This window comes from Marmota monax, unplaced genomic scaffold (assembly GCF_021218885.2).
Source record: "Marmota monax isolate L192 unplaced genomic scaffold, Marmota_monax_Labrador192_F-V1.1 WCK01_AAM20220418_F8-fsc00228, whole genome shotgun sequence".
NCBI lineage: Eukaryota > Metazoa > Chordata > Mammalia > Rodentia > Sciuridae > Marmota > Marmota monax.
This window is the reverse complement of record NW_026695240.1, coordinates 2,968,548-2,984,622: the sequence shown is the minus strand read 5'-3', so window position 1 is coordinate 2,984,622 and position 16,075 is coordinate 2,968,548. Positions and strand designations below refer to the sequence as shown.

The 16,075-nt window shown below is 37.2% G+C and overlaps 1 protein-coding gene across 15 annotated transcripts in view; it reads left to right on the top strand.

The window, feature by feature from the left end:
• The window catches only part of LOC124089938 (zinc finger protein 569), a 71,953-nt gene that overhangs the window by 13,005 nt on the left and 42,873 nt on the right, over positions 1-16,075 (top strand). For 2 of the 15 annotated variants that reach the window (XM_058577627.1, XM_046440209.2), the window contains exons 1-3: positions 1,320-1,544; positions 3,353-3,512; positions 15,351-15,501. The gene's annotated coding sequence lies outside the window, so the exon portion shown is untranslated. Of the gene's footprint in view, positions 1-1,318; positions 1,545-1,567; positions 1,828-1,940; positions 2,010-3,352; positions 3,513-5,095; positions 5,167-15,350; positions 15,502-16,075 lie in introns of those variants that run through there. The other 13 variants (XM_058577630.1, XM_058577628.1, XM_058577621.1 and 10 more) reach the window with 11 other exon arrangements.

The following is a 16,075-nucleotide window of genomic DNA, read 5'->3' as shown; positions in this document are numbered from 1 at the left end:
TAGGAGTCATGAGACACCAGGTCTTCACTTATAACTGTCCCACAAAACAACTCAGAGGGTGTGCTCCACATCCAACCACCTGCATTAAAAGAGAGATTAAAACCATTTTGTTCCTTATTGTGAAAGAGAAAGGTCAGGCTCTCTACTGTGTGGGACTCCATTCTTCCCCAAGTTCACAGCAGCATACTGAGGAGCACTTTGGACTGGAAGTACTGTATGTTCTAAAGTTCATTAGGCTTATGTAGGAGTTCCAGTGTAAAATCTCGATTGGGGAAAATGAGAATTCCTGATATTTGAGCCTCTTTTCTTCTCAAAGAGCCTACTTTGCGTTTTTGACTGAAGTCTAAACTTCTGATTTGATCTAAACTCCTGATGAGATCTGTAAATCTCTGGCCTCAGATAAAAACTGTTATACTTGAACTGTCACTCTTGGAAACAGCTTTACCCGAATGAACCCTTTCAATTCTCACTGAAATCCTTTGAGGGAGTTACTATTTTCTCTTAATTAAGACTATTAAGAACAAAGGCAGAGAATTTAACCAGTTAGTCCAAAGTCACACTGCTGGTAAATGGCTGAGTCTGTTTAGAATCCAAATAGTCTGGAGACACTACTCCATCAATCATGCACAATTTCAGGTCATCAGTCCAGTAACACTGTCACAGATACAATCCAGGATTTCGGAAAGAATAGACCAATGTATATCATTTCAGCCGAGTTAGGTGGAGCATGCCTGTAATACCAGCTACTGAGAAAGCTGGGGCAGGAGGATCCCAAGTTCGAGGCCAGCCTGGGCAAAATTAGTAAGATCCTGGGTAAAAATAAAACTATAAAGGACTAGGAATGTAGTTCAGCAGTAGAGCGCATGCCTACCATTGTGTGAGGCCCTGGGTTCAACCTCCAGCACCGGGATCGCGGGAAGAAAAAGAAAACAAAATGCCGTTTCCGATCATGTTGCAGGTCAGTGACGAGAACACATGACGCGACCATTGCGTCACACACACACAATCACATACACACAATCTCAAAATTCACCAAACTCCAAATTCTGTGGCCGAAGTTTCACACAAACACAGTCATATTACATCACTTCTTCACAGTGCCGCTGGAAGCTTGACGTTCAGACCGACCGGGCCTCCAAGAACCTTTAATCTTTCCCCACCTTCACCTCAAAGGAGCATATCAGTCTAGGGCGGAGCCCCCACCAGACGGAACTAAACTGACTGAGCTGCGGGACTCTCACGGACCACATAGCCTAACGCCTTCAATCGGCCGATCCAGCCGACGTAAAGAGGAAGTGCCTTTTTACAGAAACTAGTGTTGTGCCGGGAAGGTTTCTGGGAGCTGTAGTCCCCAGTAAGAAAGCGGCGGACCTCTTCAGATTCTTCTCAGTATCAAGTTGCGCTCCCAGGCTCTTAAAAATGGGTTTCAAGGGAGGCAGCTCCCACAAAACCTCAAGATGATCCTCTGGCGCGGAGCCGCGTGCCCTTAAATGCCGCCGTTTGCATTCACACAGCTTGTAAATAGGAAGACCAGTCCTGCAGGGGTGAGCCGCGGGGTCCTCTGGGAAGTGTTACCCGGTATCTAACGGATCTGGCCTAGTGTTGCTCTCCGCCACTGCCACCGCCACCGCCGACCTAGGTGGCTCCCTATGATAGCCCTCGCGGGCCGTGCCACTTGGGCGGCGCCGGAGAGTGGACTCGCGGCCTGTGTCAGTGGGCTGGGTGGTGAGTCCTCGGAAACCCTGGAGCATGGAGCCTGGGACTCTTTGTGCTGGGTGGGAGTAGGGGCCTGCGGACCCGCGCAGGTGTCGTTGGAAGAGGAACGCGGTGAGGGGCGATGCCTGTGTGGTTGGTTCCCTGGGACCGTGGCAGTGGCGTGTGAAGGACCGTGACCGCATGGCGTGCTGTGATTGGCATTGCGCTTTCCCTTTTATGTTTAGTTGTGATCGTGGCTGCGAACATGCGTGACTGTGGGATCGAGAGTGAATGAGACACTGCGAGGACGGAAGGTAGGGTCGGGTTTTGTCGGTAGATGAGACTGAACGGGTGCTGCATTTGTTTCGTTTTGGTAATTGGAAGTGTATTTCTATATGAAACATCAATAGCCCCAACACTTGAATATTTTATTATTTTTAGCCTTGTTTTCATATATTAGGTGATTTATGTACGTGCGAAATTCATTTTCCTTACTCCCCTCCACTCCCCAAATCGCAGAATACAGAAAACCTCAGAGAATAAAAATCATTCATAATTCTACCAGCTTCACTACCACTGCCAACATTTATTAACCATCTTTTTACCCTACCCTTTGTGAATACATAGGCATGCATTTCTCTTTTTACATATGTGCATAATGACTTAAATATTGCAAGCTAACTTACACATATTCTATAACCTACTTTCTCATTTAACAATACATAATTAGTGTCTTTACATTAAACTATTACAAATTTATGCCTTCATTTTAGTTTTTTTTTTTTAATATCTTTCAATACATTTATCCCTGTTGGGTAGGTTGGATCTTTTAACTTATTGCAAAGTGTTATCAACACTTTGCTTATTAGGAACTATTTGGCACATTTCATAGTGGGTTTTTATTTTTTTTGGTTCCAAGGATTAAACTCCTCGGGGGCACTCAACTTCTGAGCCACATCCCCAGCCCTTTTTTGTATTTTATTTAGAGACAGGGTCTCACTGAGCCCCACTGTTGCTGAGGCTGGCTTCCAACTTGGGATCCTCCTGCCTCAGCCTCCCGAGCCCCTGGAATTACAGGCATGGGCCACTGCACCCAGCTTCAGAGTGCTCTTTTTATTTTTTTAAAATATTTATTTTTTAGTTGTACACAATGCTTTTATTTTGTTTGTTTGTTTTTATGTGTTGCTGAGGATCGAACCCAGGGCCTCACGTGCTAGGCGAGCTATCTACCGCTGAGCCACAACCCCAGCCCAGAGCTCTTTTTTATTCATTATTTTTTTGAGGGGGTGGGTAGTTTCCTAGAAGTGGAATTAATAGATCAAAATATATGTCCCAAAGAATTCCTAAATCTCTCCAATTATTCCCAATGTAAGAGTCCAATAATATGCATTATTATTGTCATTATTATTGTGATAACAATAGATATTATATTGTCTATGATAATATAATATCTATTGTTATCACACTCATGATAACAATAGATATTATAAATAATAGTAATCTTTGTTAACCTCATAGTTACAATTTTATTTTGCTATAGAAATTTAATTTTCGCATATTTGATTACTACCGAAGTCAAGCATTTTTAAAAATCTTTGTTTGTGTGTGAATTATATGTTTTCTGAAGTAGTGTTCTCTTTTCAAATTTCTTTTCCAGAGTTGTTCTTGCATTAAGGAGTATTCATAGACTCACCATGTATTGAATGCTGGCTGTGTAGCAGGCACAAATCCTAGGTGCTTGGGATATAAGTGTGAACAAGAGACAAACCTCCTGATACCATGGTACTTACGCTGTTGTGGGCCAGATAATAAACAAGGTAAGTAAATTAAATATAAAATTTATTAAATGGTGAAAAATGCTAAGAGAAAATATAATGTGGGAGCATATTTAGAATTAGAGATGGGAATTAGTGTTTTAGATGGGGCAGTCAGAGAAAGCATCTTAAAAAGATAGTAATAAAGATGTAAAGGAATAATTTATGTGTATAACTGTAGAAAGGTTATCACATGCAAAGGGAATAAGAGTTATAAAAATCCTGAGGTGGCAACATGCTTGTGGTTTAAATAAAGCAAATGAAGTGGGGAGAGTTGGGGGAAAAGAGAGATGAAATCTAAGTGGAGAGGAGGGCAGATCAGGTTTGGCCTATGGAATGTAGTAGTGATTTTGGCTTTGATGGGAAGCTGTTGGAGAGTTGTGCATGGGAGTTACATTATCTGTTTACACTTTATGAGTAGTGCTTTGTCTGCTCTGGTGAGAATGGACTACTAGAGAAAGAATGAAGAAAGGGTAGAGAGGGAGAAAGGCAAGAAGCAGAGAGACTAGTTAGGAAACTATTGCAATAATCCAGGGATATTTGAGTTGTTATTCCTGGTTCATTTAATTGTCAGAAAAATTTCCTAAGAAATAAATTTCCTTCATCAGCTTTTACTCACTCTTCTGCACTGTATGTGCAAGAGAGAATAAATGGATTCTTTCTATTTGTAGGGTTTTGGGATATTGAATTTGTTCCTCTCATCTCTTAGTCTTATTATTACCATTATATATTCATCAATTTTAACATCTTTTATGTGGTTTCAAATATTTACAGTTACTTTCATATATATATATATATATATATATATATATATATATATATATATATTTGTAGGTGGACACAATACCTTTATTTTGTTTATTTATTTTTATGCAGTGCTGAGAATCAAACCCAGTGCCTCACACATGCAAGGCAAGTGCTGTACCGCTGAGCCACAACCCCAGCCCCACAGTTACTTTTGTTTTGAAGCTCATATTCCTCATCTTTGTTCACTCTTCAGAATAGCTTCTGAGTCCTTTGAAAACATCCCCAGTAGTCTTTGATAGTGTCCTGCATTTATTTTCTTTTTGACACACACACACACACATATTTTTAGTTGTCAGTGTACCTTTATTTTATTTATTTGCAGTGCTGAGAATTGAACCAACTGCCTCAAACATGCTAGGCAAGTGCTATACCACTGAGCTACAACTCTAGCCTAGTGTCCTACATTTCTGTTATGATAGGAGACCCTGGATCATTTGGAACATTTACTGCCTGAGGCATGAAGTCAGTTTTTTGTGAGGTACCTTGATTCCTTTTAGTAGGAAATGGTATTTTAAGACCACAGTTATAGGGCTTGGGTTATTGTTCAGTGGTAGACCACTTGCCTGGCATGTGTGAGGCACTAGGCTCAATCCTCAACATCACGTTAAAAAACAACAACAACAAAAAAGAATAAATAAAATGAAGGTATTGTGTCTTTTTTTTCCAGAACTAAAAAAAAAAAAGAAAGAAAATTTAAAAACCCACAATTGTAGTGCTTATTACTATTATTATTTTTTTTTTAGAGAGAGAGAGAGAATTTTTTAATATTTATTTTTTAGTTTTTAGGCAGACACAACCTCTTTGTTTGTATGTGGTGCTGAGGATGGAACCTGGGCCACACGCATGCCAGGTGAGCGTGCTACCACTTGAGCCACAACCCCAGCCCCTTACTATTATTTCTAATTTTTGTGTGCTTGCGTGAACAGAGCTAAGAAATATTTTCTTTTTTTTTTTTTTAACAGTTCAATTAAGATATAATTCATACACATTTTACCCATTTAAAGTAGACAATTCCAAGACTCTGTCTCAAAATAAAAAAATAAAAGTGGGAATTAATGAATTCTAGATAGGGCAGAGAGGTGGGAGGGAAAGGGAGGGGGCAGGGGATTAGCAAGGATGGTGGAATGTAATACACATCATTATCCAAAGTACAAGTATGAAGACACAAATTGGGTGTCAACACACTTTATATACAAACAGAGATATTAAAAATTGTATCATATATGTGTAATAAGAATTGTAATGCATTCCGCTGTTATTTTTTTTAATCAATAAAAAATAAAATAAAAGTGGGGCACGATATGGCATGCCTACGATCCCAGTGGCTTGGGAGCCTGAGGCAGGAGGATCACAAGTTCAAATTCAGCCTCAGCAAAAGTGAGGTGCTATGCAATTCAGTGAGATCCTGTCTCTAAATAAAATACAAAATAGGGCTGGGGGTGTGGCTCAGTGGTCAAGTGCCCCTGAGTTCAATCCCTGGTACAAATAAATAAATAAATAGATAGATAGATAAATAGATAGATGGATAGAGATAAATAAATAAATAAGCAAGCAAGCTAGCTGAGGATGTAGCTCAGTAGAGCTCCCTTGGTTTCAATTTCCAGTACCTAAATAAATGAAGTATACAATTCCATTAAAAAATATACATATGTGTGAATGTGTGTGTGTATATACACACACACATTCACACATATGTATACATACATACACACACAGGGCTGTGAAACTATCACCACAATAAAATTTTAGAACATTTTTTTTGTCTCTGCTAAAAGTGACATTGTACTCATTAGCAGTTATTCCCATAATATTCCCTCATTCCCACCCAGCCTAACCAACCATAATCTGCCTTCTGTCCCTTTACATTTCTTTAGCATATTCCAAACATTTCATAATGCATGAAGTCAGACAATCATGTAACCTTTTTGGATAGGCTTTTTTTCACTTGTCATGGGTTCATTAATCTTATAGCAGGAAATATATTCTTAACAAAATAGACATGAGTTCATACTGTTCTTTCTATTATTTAAAATTTAGAATTACAGGATTTTAACTTTGGTATTGTTTTTGTATCTTTTATTTGCTTACCTATCCATCCATATATGTATGTATAAATAGATAGTTTCAGGCCAGGTTTAGTGGGGAATGCCTATAATCCCAGCAGCTCCAGAGAATCAGGCAGGAGGTTTGCAAATTCAAAGCCAGCCTCAGCAATTTAGCAAGGCCCACAGCAACTTAGCAAGACACTATCTCAAAATTAAAAAAAAAAAAAAATTTAAAAGGACTGGGGATGTGACACAGCAGTTAAGCGCCTCTGGGTTCAATCCCTGGTACAAAAAAGTAAAGTTTCAGAACAACTTTATCAGTACTTAACATTCCTACTAAAACTAATTTTACTTTTTTTTTTAATTGGTACTAGGGATTGAATTTAACCTGAGTCAGTTAGTTAAAATGGTACTCAACCACTAAGCCACATCCCCAGCCCCATTTTTGTATTTTATTTAGAGACAGAGTCTCACTAAGTTGCTTAGGGCCTTGCCAAATTGCTGAGCCTGGCTTTGAACTTGTGATTCTCCTATCTCAGCCTCCTGTGTCACCGTGCCTGGCTCACATTTCTTTATAGATCTATTGTTATAAGGGTAGATCCCTCTAGGGAAGTTTAGTCCAATTATTGTGCTTTAAAATAACTAGAAGTAATTTCTCTTTGGTTAAGCTACAAACTGATAAATGATTCACTTTATTTGTTTTATTTTGCTTTTGCTTTTTAGGTATAGCTTTTGTTTTATAATTATATAAAATATTTATATGGTTAGAAAGTCAAATATATAAAAATCAATTATATTAAAGTATATATATATAAAACAAATATAAAAAGCAAAGAGAGGGCTTGGGTTGTGGCTCAGTGGTAGAGTGCTTGTTTCACATGTTTAATATCCTGGGTTTGATAACCTAAGCACCACATAAATAAATAAAATAAAGTATTGTGCCCATCTACAACTTAAAAAAAAAAAAAAACATAGGGCAAAGAGAAGTCTTGTGTTTATTCTGTTAATGTCTCTACCACCTTGTTCTTTCCATATTCCTTTTAGTTACTTTTTTAAATTTGTTAATTTTTATTTTTATTTTTTTTAGTTGTATATGGACATAATAACTTTATTTTTAAGAGGATTGAACCCATGTCTCTCACATGCCAGGCATGTGCTCTACCACTGAGCTACAACCCCAGCCCAGTTATTTTTAGGTTTTTAAATTTAAGCAATCATTTGTAGCTTTCTAACCTTGTTCTTTTTCATCTCATTTTCTCTAGCCCTTTCATCTTAAATAAATTTGAGGGTTGGCTTAACAAGTTGACTTATATATTTTTTTTGGTAATTATGATTGGAATTACATTAATCTTGTAGATAATATAGGGAAAATGGGCATCTTTGCCAACCTGACTTTTCCTATTTTTTTTTTTTTTTTTTTTTTTTTTTTAAATTTATTTTATTTTATTAGTTTTCGGCGGACACAACATCTTTGTTTGTATGTGGTGCTGAGGATCGAACCCGGGCCGCACACATGCCATGCGAGCGCGCTACCTCTTGAGCCACATCCCCAGCCCCTTTTCCTATTTTTAAAAGTTGAGTACAGGAGGCAGACACCTATAATCCCACTGACTTTAGAGACTGAGGCAGAAAGATTGTAAGTTCAAGGCTAGCTTCAGGAACTTAGTGAGGTCCTAAGCAACTTAGTGAGACCCTGTCTCAAAATAACAAAATATAAAGCATTGGGGATATGGCTCAGTGGTTAAGCTCTCCTGGGTTCAGTCCCCAGTAACCCCCGCTACCCCCTGCCCGAAAATTTACTCATTTAGTTCACTTTTATGAACTTCTATAAATGGAAGAAGTTTTCTTGGTTAGGCCCTTACACAGCTTTTGTTTGGATTATTTCTAATAATGTCTCAGACTTTTTGTCATTTTTATGAATTCTGAATAGGTTAGTTAAAATGGCATCCAGATCTCCTACAGTGTTTCAGTCAACTTTCTCCTGGTATTTTCTTTGGTATAACTTTTGTCTCCCAGAGTTCTGTAAAGTTAATTCTGACAGGATTTTGTTGTTGTTGTTGTTGTTGGTACCAGGGTGCTTTACCATTAGCCAGGCCACACTCAAGAGTTCCCTCTTATTTCATTTTTGTTGATGTTACTCCCATTCCCATCGCCATTTTGTGGTACTTGGGATTGAACTCAGGGCCCTTTACAATTGAGCTATATTCCCAGCCATTTAAAAAAAAATTTTTTTTTAAATTTTTTAATATTTATTTTTTTAGTTTTAGGTGGAGACAATATCTTTATTTTACATTTATGTGGTTGTGAGGATGGAACCTAGTGCCTCATGCATGCCAGACAAGCACTCTATCACTGAGCCACAACCCCAGCCCCATTTTTATTTTTTGAGACAGGATCTCACTAAATCGCAGAGGCTGACCTGCAACTTGTGATCCTCTTGCCTCAGTCTCCCATATAACTGGGATTACAGGCATGTGCCAATGCAACTGACACATGCCTTTCTTTTTAAACTGTTTATGTTTAAAGTGGGGCTTTTTTGTGGACACATATAATTAGGTCTTGATTTCTCATCTCCTCTGCGAATCTTATCTTTTAATTGGGGTTTTCAGACATTTTACCCTTGTAATTTTTTGTACCACTGATTAAATCCACTGAGCCACATCCCCAGCCTTTTTATGTTGTGATTTTTTTGAGACAGGATCTCACTAAGTCGCTTAGAACCTTGCTAATTTGCTGAGGCTGACCTTGAACTTGCTATGCTCCTGCCTCAGCCTCCCATGTAGCTGGGATTATAGGCATATGCCATGAGCACAGGGCTACCCTTCTAATTTTTTATGCAGTTGGATAATATCTACCATCTTTCTAATTAAATTATTTTGTTCCATTTGTTCTACTTGCTTTTGTTTTCCCCTTTTTGTTTGGTCTTAATTGAAATTTTTATATGATTTCATTTAATCTGTTTTATTATATAATTTATACTTCTTTTTAAAACTTTTTAAGTGTTGCCTCTGAATTTTCAATATTATTTTTAACTAATCTAAGTTCACTTAAAGAAAGTGCTAGACTGCTTCATACACAGTGTGGAAGCCTTATAACTGAGTGTTCCCAATTTCTCTTTCCCATTCTTGTTGACATTCCTGTTATTCAGTTCACCTATCCATGTGCTATAATCAGCCACTACATTGTTATCACTGTTGCTTTAAATGAACATTTATCTTTTAGATCAATTAAGAATAAAAGAACCAAAATATTTTTATTTTACTTTCATATTCCTTCCTTGTCTTCCTTTCTTTATGTAGATTCATTTTTTACATATAGAAATTTTCTTCTTCCTGAAGAATTCCTTCTTAATAATTTATTCAGGGTAAGTCATCTTGATAAATTATCTTAGTTTTTCTTTGTTTGAGAAAGCATTTTTCCTATTCATTTTTTTAAATATTTTATTTTTTAGTTGTAGTTGGACACAATACCTTTATTTTATTTATTTATTTTTATGTGGTGCTGAAGATCAAACCCAGGGCCTCACACGTGCTAGGCGAGTGCTCTACCTCTGAGCCACAACCCCAGCCTCTCCTATTCATGTTTGAAGGATGATTTCTTTCTTTCTTTTTTTTTTTTTTTTATTTAGAGACAGGGTCTTGCTGAGTTGCCTAGCACCTTGCTATTGCTGAGGCTGGCTTTGAACTTGAGAGCCTTCCTCAGCTTCCTGAGCCACTGGAATTACAGGTGTGCACCACTGTGCCCAGATCAGGATAATTTTCTTCGACAGAAAATTCTAAGTTGATGGTTTTTTTTTTCATTCCACTCTTCTTGCTTGGGTGCCATTGTGCCTCACTATTTAAAGTTCATTGCACAAACTTTACTATATCTTTTCATATGTAAATTATTGTGCCAGGCCTAAAAACATGAAGCCATATGAGCAGTCCTTCCCATAAATGGTTCACAATCCTAGGAAAATAGACAAATCAACTGATACTGTTGCAGAGTGAGAAATGCCACAAATTGGGCAAGTTCAAGTGGTACAGGAATATAAATAGATTCTATAGATACAGATATCCTAGTCAAGTGATAAAATGTTTTTTTTTTTTTTCTTTAAGAACAGGAAAGCATTGATCAAAGGAAAGATGAGCTGGTCAGAAATCAGGAGATGGTTCTAGGTATGGGAACATGATGTGCAGTGGTTAGGAAGCAGTTAGTGTTTTGTGTATTTTAAGAAAGGCAAGTCATTGTATATGGCTGGAGTTTAATTTCTGGGGGTGAAACGCTGCCCCTGTTCAGTGTGGGTGGCTGAACCAAAGTCACTCATATGAATTTGGGATGATGCAAAATACCACACAGACACAAAATACCTTTTATAAGCTTCAGGATGGTTTCCCCATCTCCCGGCCTCAGGCTCCCCAAGAAGGGGGCAAGAGAAGATCACAAGAGGCTGGAGAGAGAGAAAAAGAGAGCGTGCGCACTTTAGGGAGTGGGCTTTTATTTGGGGGGATGCTGTTTCTTAGAACATTCTATCTGAAAAAGGCAGAAGGGGTAGGATTACAAAGGAACAGGTGAGTGTAACTCAACCCCAGCAGGTGATGCCTACACCTGGAGCCACGCCTTTTTATCTGAGCTGGGGTAACACCCAAGTTACTGAGGAAGACAATAATTGTTCAGGACCCGTGTGTCAGGACTAAAGGCGCATCCATCCAGATCGTCTTCCCACAGTGAAAGATAAGACTAATAAGGCATTCAGACAAAATTGTTAAAGAAGTCACATTGAAGAAGTGTAAGCAGGAGAGTGTTTAAGATGTGTTTTATAGGTATAGAATTATTGATTAAATCCTGGAATTTTTTTTAAAAAAGGATTTAAAAGATATTTTTGAAATAATTAGGAAGATAGAAATAGAGATAATGTATTAAATTTTATTACTTTGGCAGAGTTCAGTAATTTTGGTGTGGTAATGGCAGTATGTGTAGGAGAATTTCATACTTTTTAGAAGTACAAACTGAAGGAGCTAAAGGTAAAGTTTTTGTTTTTAGAGAAGGAAAGAGTAAATGTGGTAAATGAAAGCAATTGTTAAATAAATTGTTAAATACAGGTGAAGGATTTCACAAGTATTACTTGCATTTATCTTTCAATATTTCTGTAGTTTGAGTTTTTAAAATTAGATGTAAATTGGGAGAAAAGTATGCATATAAATGTGTTTATAAATGTGAGCTAGAGGAAAGGAAGGTTGGAGACAAACTATTTTTGGAAGCTTATTTCTCATTTTCAACCTCTTATCTAAAGAAAAAGTTCTGTTAATAGGGAGTTCTGTTACTTAATACTTAACAAAGATGAGCGGGAAACTTCCTCCTCAAATGAGAGGGCCCCGACATTCCCTAAGAGCAAGGAAAGGCTTATAAACAAACCTTGGTCCTTTCATTATTGACTTTGTTTGCAAAAGCCTATTTCTGTTTGTTTATTTTATTTTATTTACTTTTTGCTGGGGAGGGTACCAGAGATTGAATTCAGGAGCACTCAACCACTGAGTCACATCATCCTCAGCCCTATTTTGTATTTTATTTAGAGACAAGGTCTCACTGAGTTGCTTAGTGCCTCACCATTGCTGAGGCTGGCTTTGAGTTTGCAGGCCTCCTGCCTCTGCCTTCTGATCTGCTGGGATTATAGGTGTGTGCCACCATGCCCAACTTTATTTATTTTAAACTAGTGATTTTATTATTTGAAGTGAATAAACATACATGGATATACATACATATTCAGACCTTAATACACACACATACATGCATCCGTATCTATATATATTCACATATGCAAAGACCCAAAAATATATTCTTTTTCTACATATATGTTTTTTCCCCTGAAGGTTGCCAAATGATATAAAATGGGAAGTAAGACAGGCATGGTGGTGCACACTTGTAATCCCAGAGACTCGGCAGTCTGAGGCAGGAGGATCACAAGTTCAAAGCCAGTGCCAGCAACTTAGTGAAGTTCTAAGCAACTTAATGAGACCCTGCCTCAAAAATACAAAATAAAAAGGGCTTGGGTTGGTTGTGGCTCAGCAGAAGAGCACTTGCCTAGCATGTGTGAGGCACTTGGTTCGATTCTTGGCACCCTATATAAATAAATGAATAAAATAAAAGCCCATCAACAACTAAAAAGATATGTATAAATAATTTTTTAAAAAGGGCTGGGGATGGGACTCAGTGGTTAAGCACCTGGATTCATCTCTTGAACCAAATAAATAAATAAAGTAGAGAGTAAGACACTGTTTTGCTCTAGATACCCATTCCCCTTCTATCAGGACAAATACTGTTTGTCTCTTATTTATCTTGGATCTATATGTATTTTGACTATTTTTAAAATTGTGAATAAAAAAGCTTGACCATTTTCCCAGAAGAACTGTTACATTATTCACAATTTTCTTCTGAGCTGTTAACTCTTTTGGGACCTTCCTTATCATTTCAATCCCATGTCTTGGGTGTGAGCTGAGAATCCAATCCCTCTCCCTTATTAGGAATGTAGTAATTTCCGTTTGTTTCCTCATTTGTAGAATGGAGCTCTAATTTTTAATAAAAAGTAAAAAATTAAGAATGTATTTCAAGCCTGGCAGTGCTGATCTGTAATTCCAGTGACTTGGAAGGCTGACACAAGAGAATCACAAATTCAGCAACTTAGTGAGATTCTAGTCTCAAAATAAAAAATAAAAGGGACTGGGGGTGTAGCTGAGTGGTAAAATATCCATGGGTTCAATTCCAGCACCCCGGGCCCTTCAAAAAGAAGAGGAATGCATTTAAGTGTATATGTGGACTTTGCTTCCTGGTGAAAATAGCCCTTCCTCCCATAACTCTAAAGTTGGAAGTATTAGAATACTTTACATTTTGGTACTTGTTTGTACATGAAATTTTGCTTTTCATATTGTTACAATCATACAAATATGTATATCTGCAAATTGATTCTAAATATAAGCATAAAATATAAAGCCTATTTCTTTTTTTTAATATTTACTTTTTTTTTTTTTTTTTTTTTTAGTTTTAGGTGGTCACAATGTCTTTATTTTACATTTATATGTGCTGAGGATCGAACCTAGTGCCTCATGCATGCTAGGCAAGCACTCTACCACTAAGCCACAACCCCAGCCCTAAAGCCTATTTCTTAATGTGGACCTTTATTAATGAAGTTTTAAAGTCACTGCTTTAGAACATTTTGAAGGGCTGGAGTTGTAGCTCAGTGGTAGAGTGCTTGCCTCGCATGCATGAGGCTCTGGGTTCGATCCTCAGCACCACATAAAAATAAATGAATAAAATTAAGATTTTGTGTTCATCTACAACTAAAAAAATATTAAAAGAAAAGATTTTCAAAACCGTGAAAGACAGACATGGCAAAAAACTACATTTATTTCTTTTTCTTTCAAGCTCTCCACTAAAATAGCAATAAAATAATTTAAAGGGTATTAGATGATAAGGGAAAAAAGTAAAAGAAAATGAAAATTCCATGGTTGAGAATTTATAACATCATTTTAAAAGAAGAAAATTGAACAAAGTACTTAGAACACTACCAGAAACTACAATTAAATTGCCTACTGATGGGGCTGGGGATGTGGTAGCGCGCTCACCTGGCATGCATGAGGCACTGAGTTCGATCCTCAGCACCACATAAAAATAAAGATATTTTAAAAATGGTCAAGATGGTAAATTTAAAAAAATAATAAACTGCCTACTGAGGACAATACTAAAAAGAAGTGAACTATTAATATTACAATACCTCTGAAAAAACTATAGACCTAAATTTAGCAGGTACAGGGCAACATGGGGGGGGGGGTGTGCTGAGCTAAAAAGTGGGATTAGAATTTTTTTTTTTTTAGAGAGAGAGAATTTTTTAATATTTTAGTTTTTGACGGACACAACATCTTTGTATGTGGTGCTGAGGATCGAACCCTGGCCAACCGCTTGAGCCACATCCCCAGCCCAGGATTAGAATTTTGTAATCAATTATTAGACTGCCAGGGACCCTTTCCACACCCTTCATAGCCAGGTGATTATACTGCTTCTACCTCACAGAAGTGAAGGAGTGTGGAGGTATATTTTTCTTAAACCTGAATCAGAAAAGTCTAGACTTTGTTGACTCCAACCAAAGTAGACGATATGGGTGAGGTTTGGGATTGAAGTGGGAATTTCAGTCTATATTCTGAAAAATGTGACTCTCCTGCACTCTTTCTCTGGCCTTCTTTTAGAAAGTGGTAGCAAGTTAACTGATTTTCCTTTAGAGAAATGTGTGACCCCCCAAAGGAAAGAATTCCAAGAATTGATATTTGGCAGTCCCCAGTGAAAAGATTAGTTTATTATCCCACTGGCACATTGAAGCCCATCCAGCCAAGAAATGAATCATATACACAGACTTTATAGTCAACTTTGTAATGCCTCTATTAAATATGAACAATTAGGGATCACGGTAGAGTTGAAGAATATATCTATCATGAAAGAGAAAAACCTAAACAATTAGAAGGAAGAAATGTGAAGAAAATAATAGAGGAAACAAAAACTTTTTTTTTCAAACAGCAAAAAGCAAAGTATCTTCAAAGAGATATCAGATAGTAAATCTATTTAAAATAGCATTTAATGCATGAGAAAGATGGCCTCAATATTATATATGATGTCTGAATTAAGGATACACACATATGTCATAAAGATAGATAAGAGCAAGAAAATCTCTTAAGGAAGAGAAAAATGAAAATTTAAGGAGGCAAAATATAACATACTTAGATGATCAGTTTAAGAAATGTCATCCAATTCATGAATTGTACAGAAGGGAAAAATAAAGGAATTACAACAAAAAGTACAATAAAGTTTCCTAGATTAATATCTACATTGAAATACTCTACTCACTGAGCATTTCAATGAGAAAAAAAATAACTACTAAAAACAAACACAAGAAGGGCCAAAAACTTACAGAGGAAAGAAAATTAAAATGATTAATACTTTCTGTCACCATTATTATTCTTTCCAGCAGCATTAGAAGTCACTGGAGACATTTCTTCAAATCCCTGAGGAGAAAGGGTTTCTTTTAGAAGCCTACAGTTACCAAAAATTGTCATTTGATATGAGAGCAGAATAAAAAATGTTTCCAAACCTGCCAACCAGATTGAAGAGGAAACAAAGTAAGGACACTTTTGAAGGGGCTGGGGTTGTGGCTTAGTGGTGGAGTACTTGCCTAGCATGCCTGAGGCACTGGGTTCGTTTCTCAGCACCGCATATAAATAAATAAAAAGGTTCACTGACAACTAAAAAAAATATATTTTTTAAAAAAGATACTTTTGAGAAATTAACTTTTGGTGGGCTGGGGTTGTGGTTCAGAGGTAGAGCGCTCGCCTACCATGCATGAGGCACTGGGCTGGATCCTCAGCACCACATAAAAATAAAATAAAGATATTGTATCCACCTATAACTAAAAAAAAAAAAAAGAAATCAACTTTTGGACTGTTGTAGAATGCAGCATTGGATCCACAGAGTTTAATCCTATTCTTTCATCACTCAGCAGGAGCTAAAGTCCTTGTTTTATCTGTCACCTGCCTCCCTATTCCTTATGTTTTAAACATACTTTGCAAAATGTGGTGGTAAGACCTAGAACCTAAGGATACATGGTAATAGTAGTCAGGAGATTAGGAAACTGTTGGGGTGATGATAGAAATAAAATATTTTTATCCACTGTGGAGCCATGTTTCAGCGTGCTAG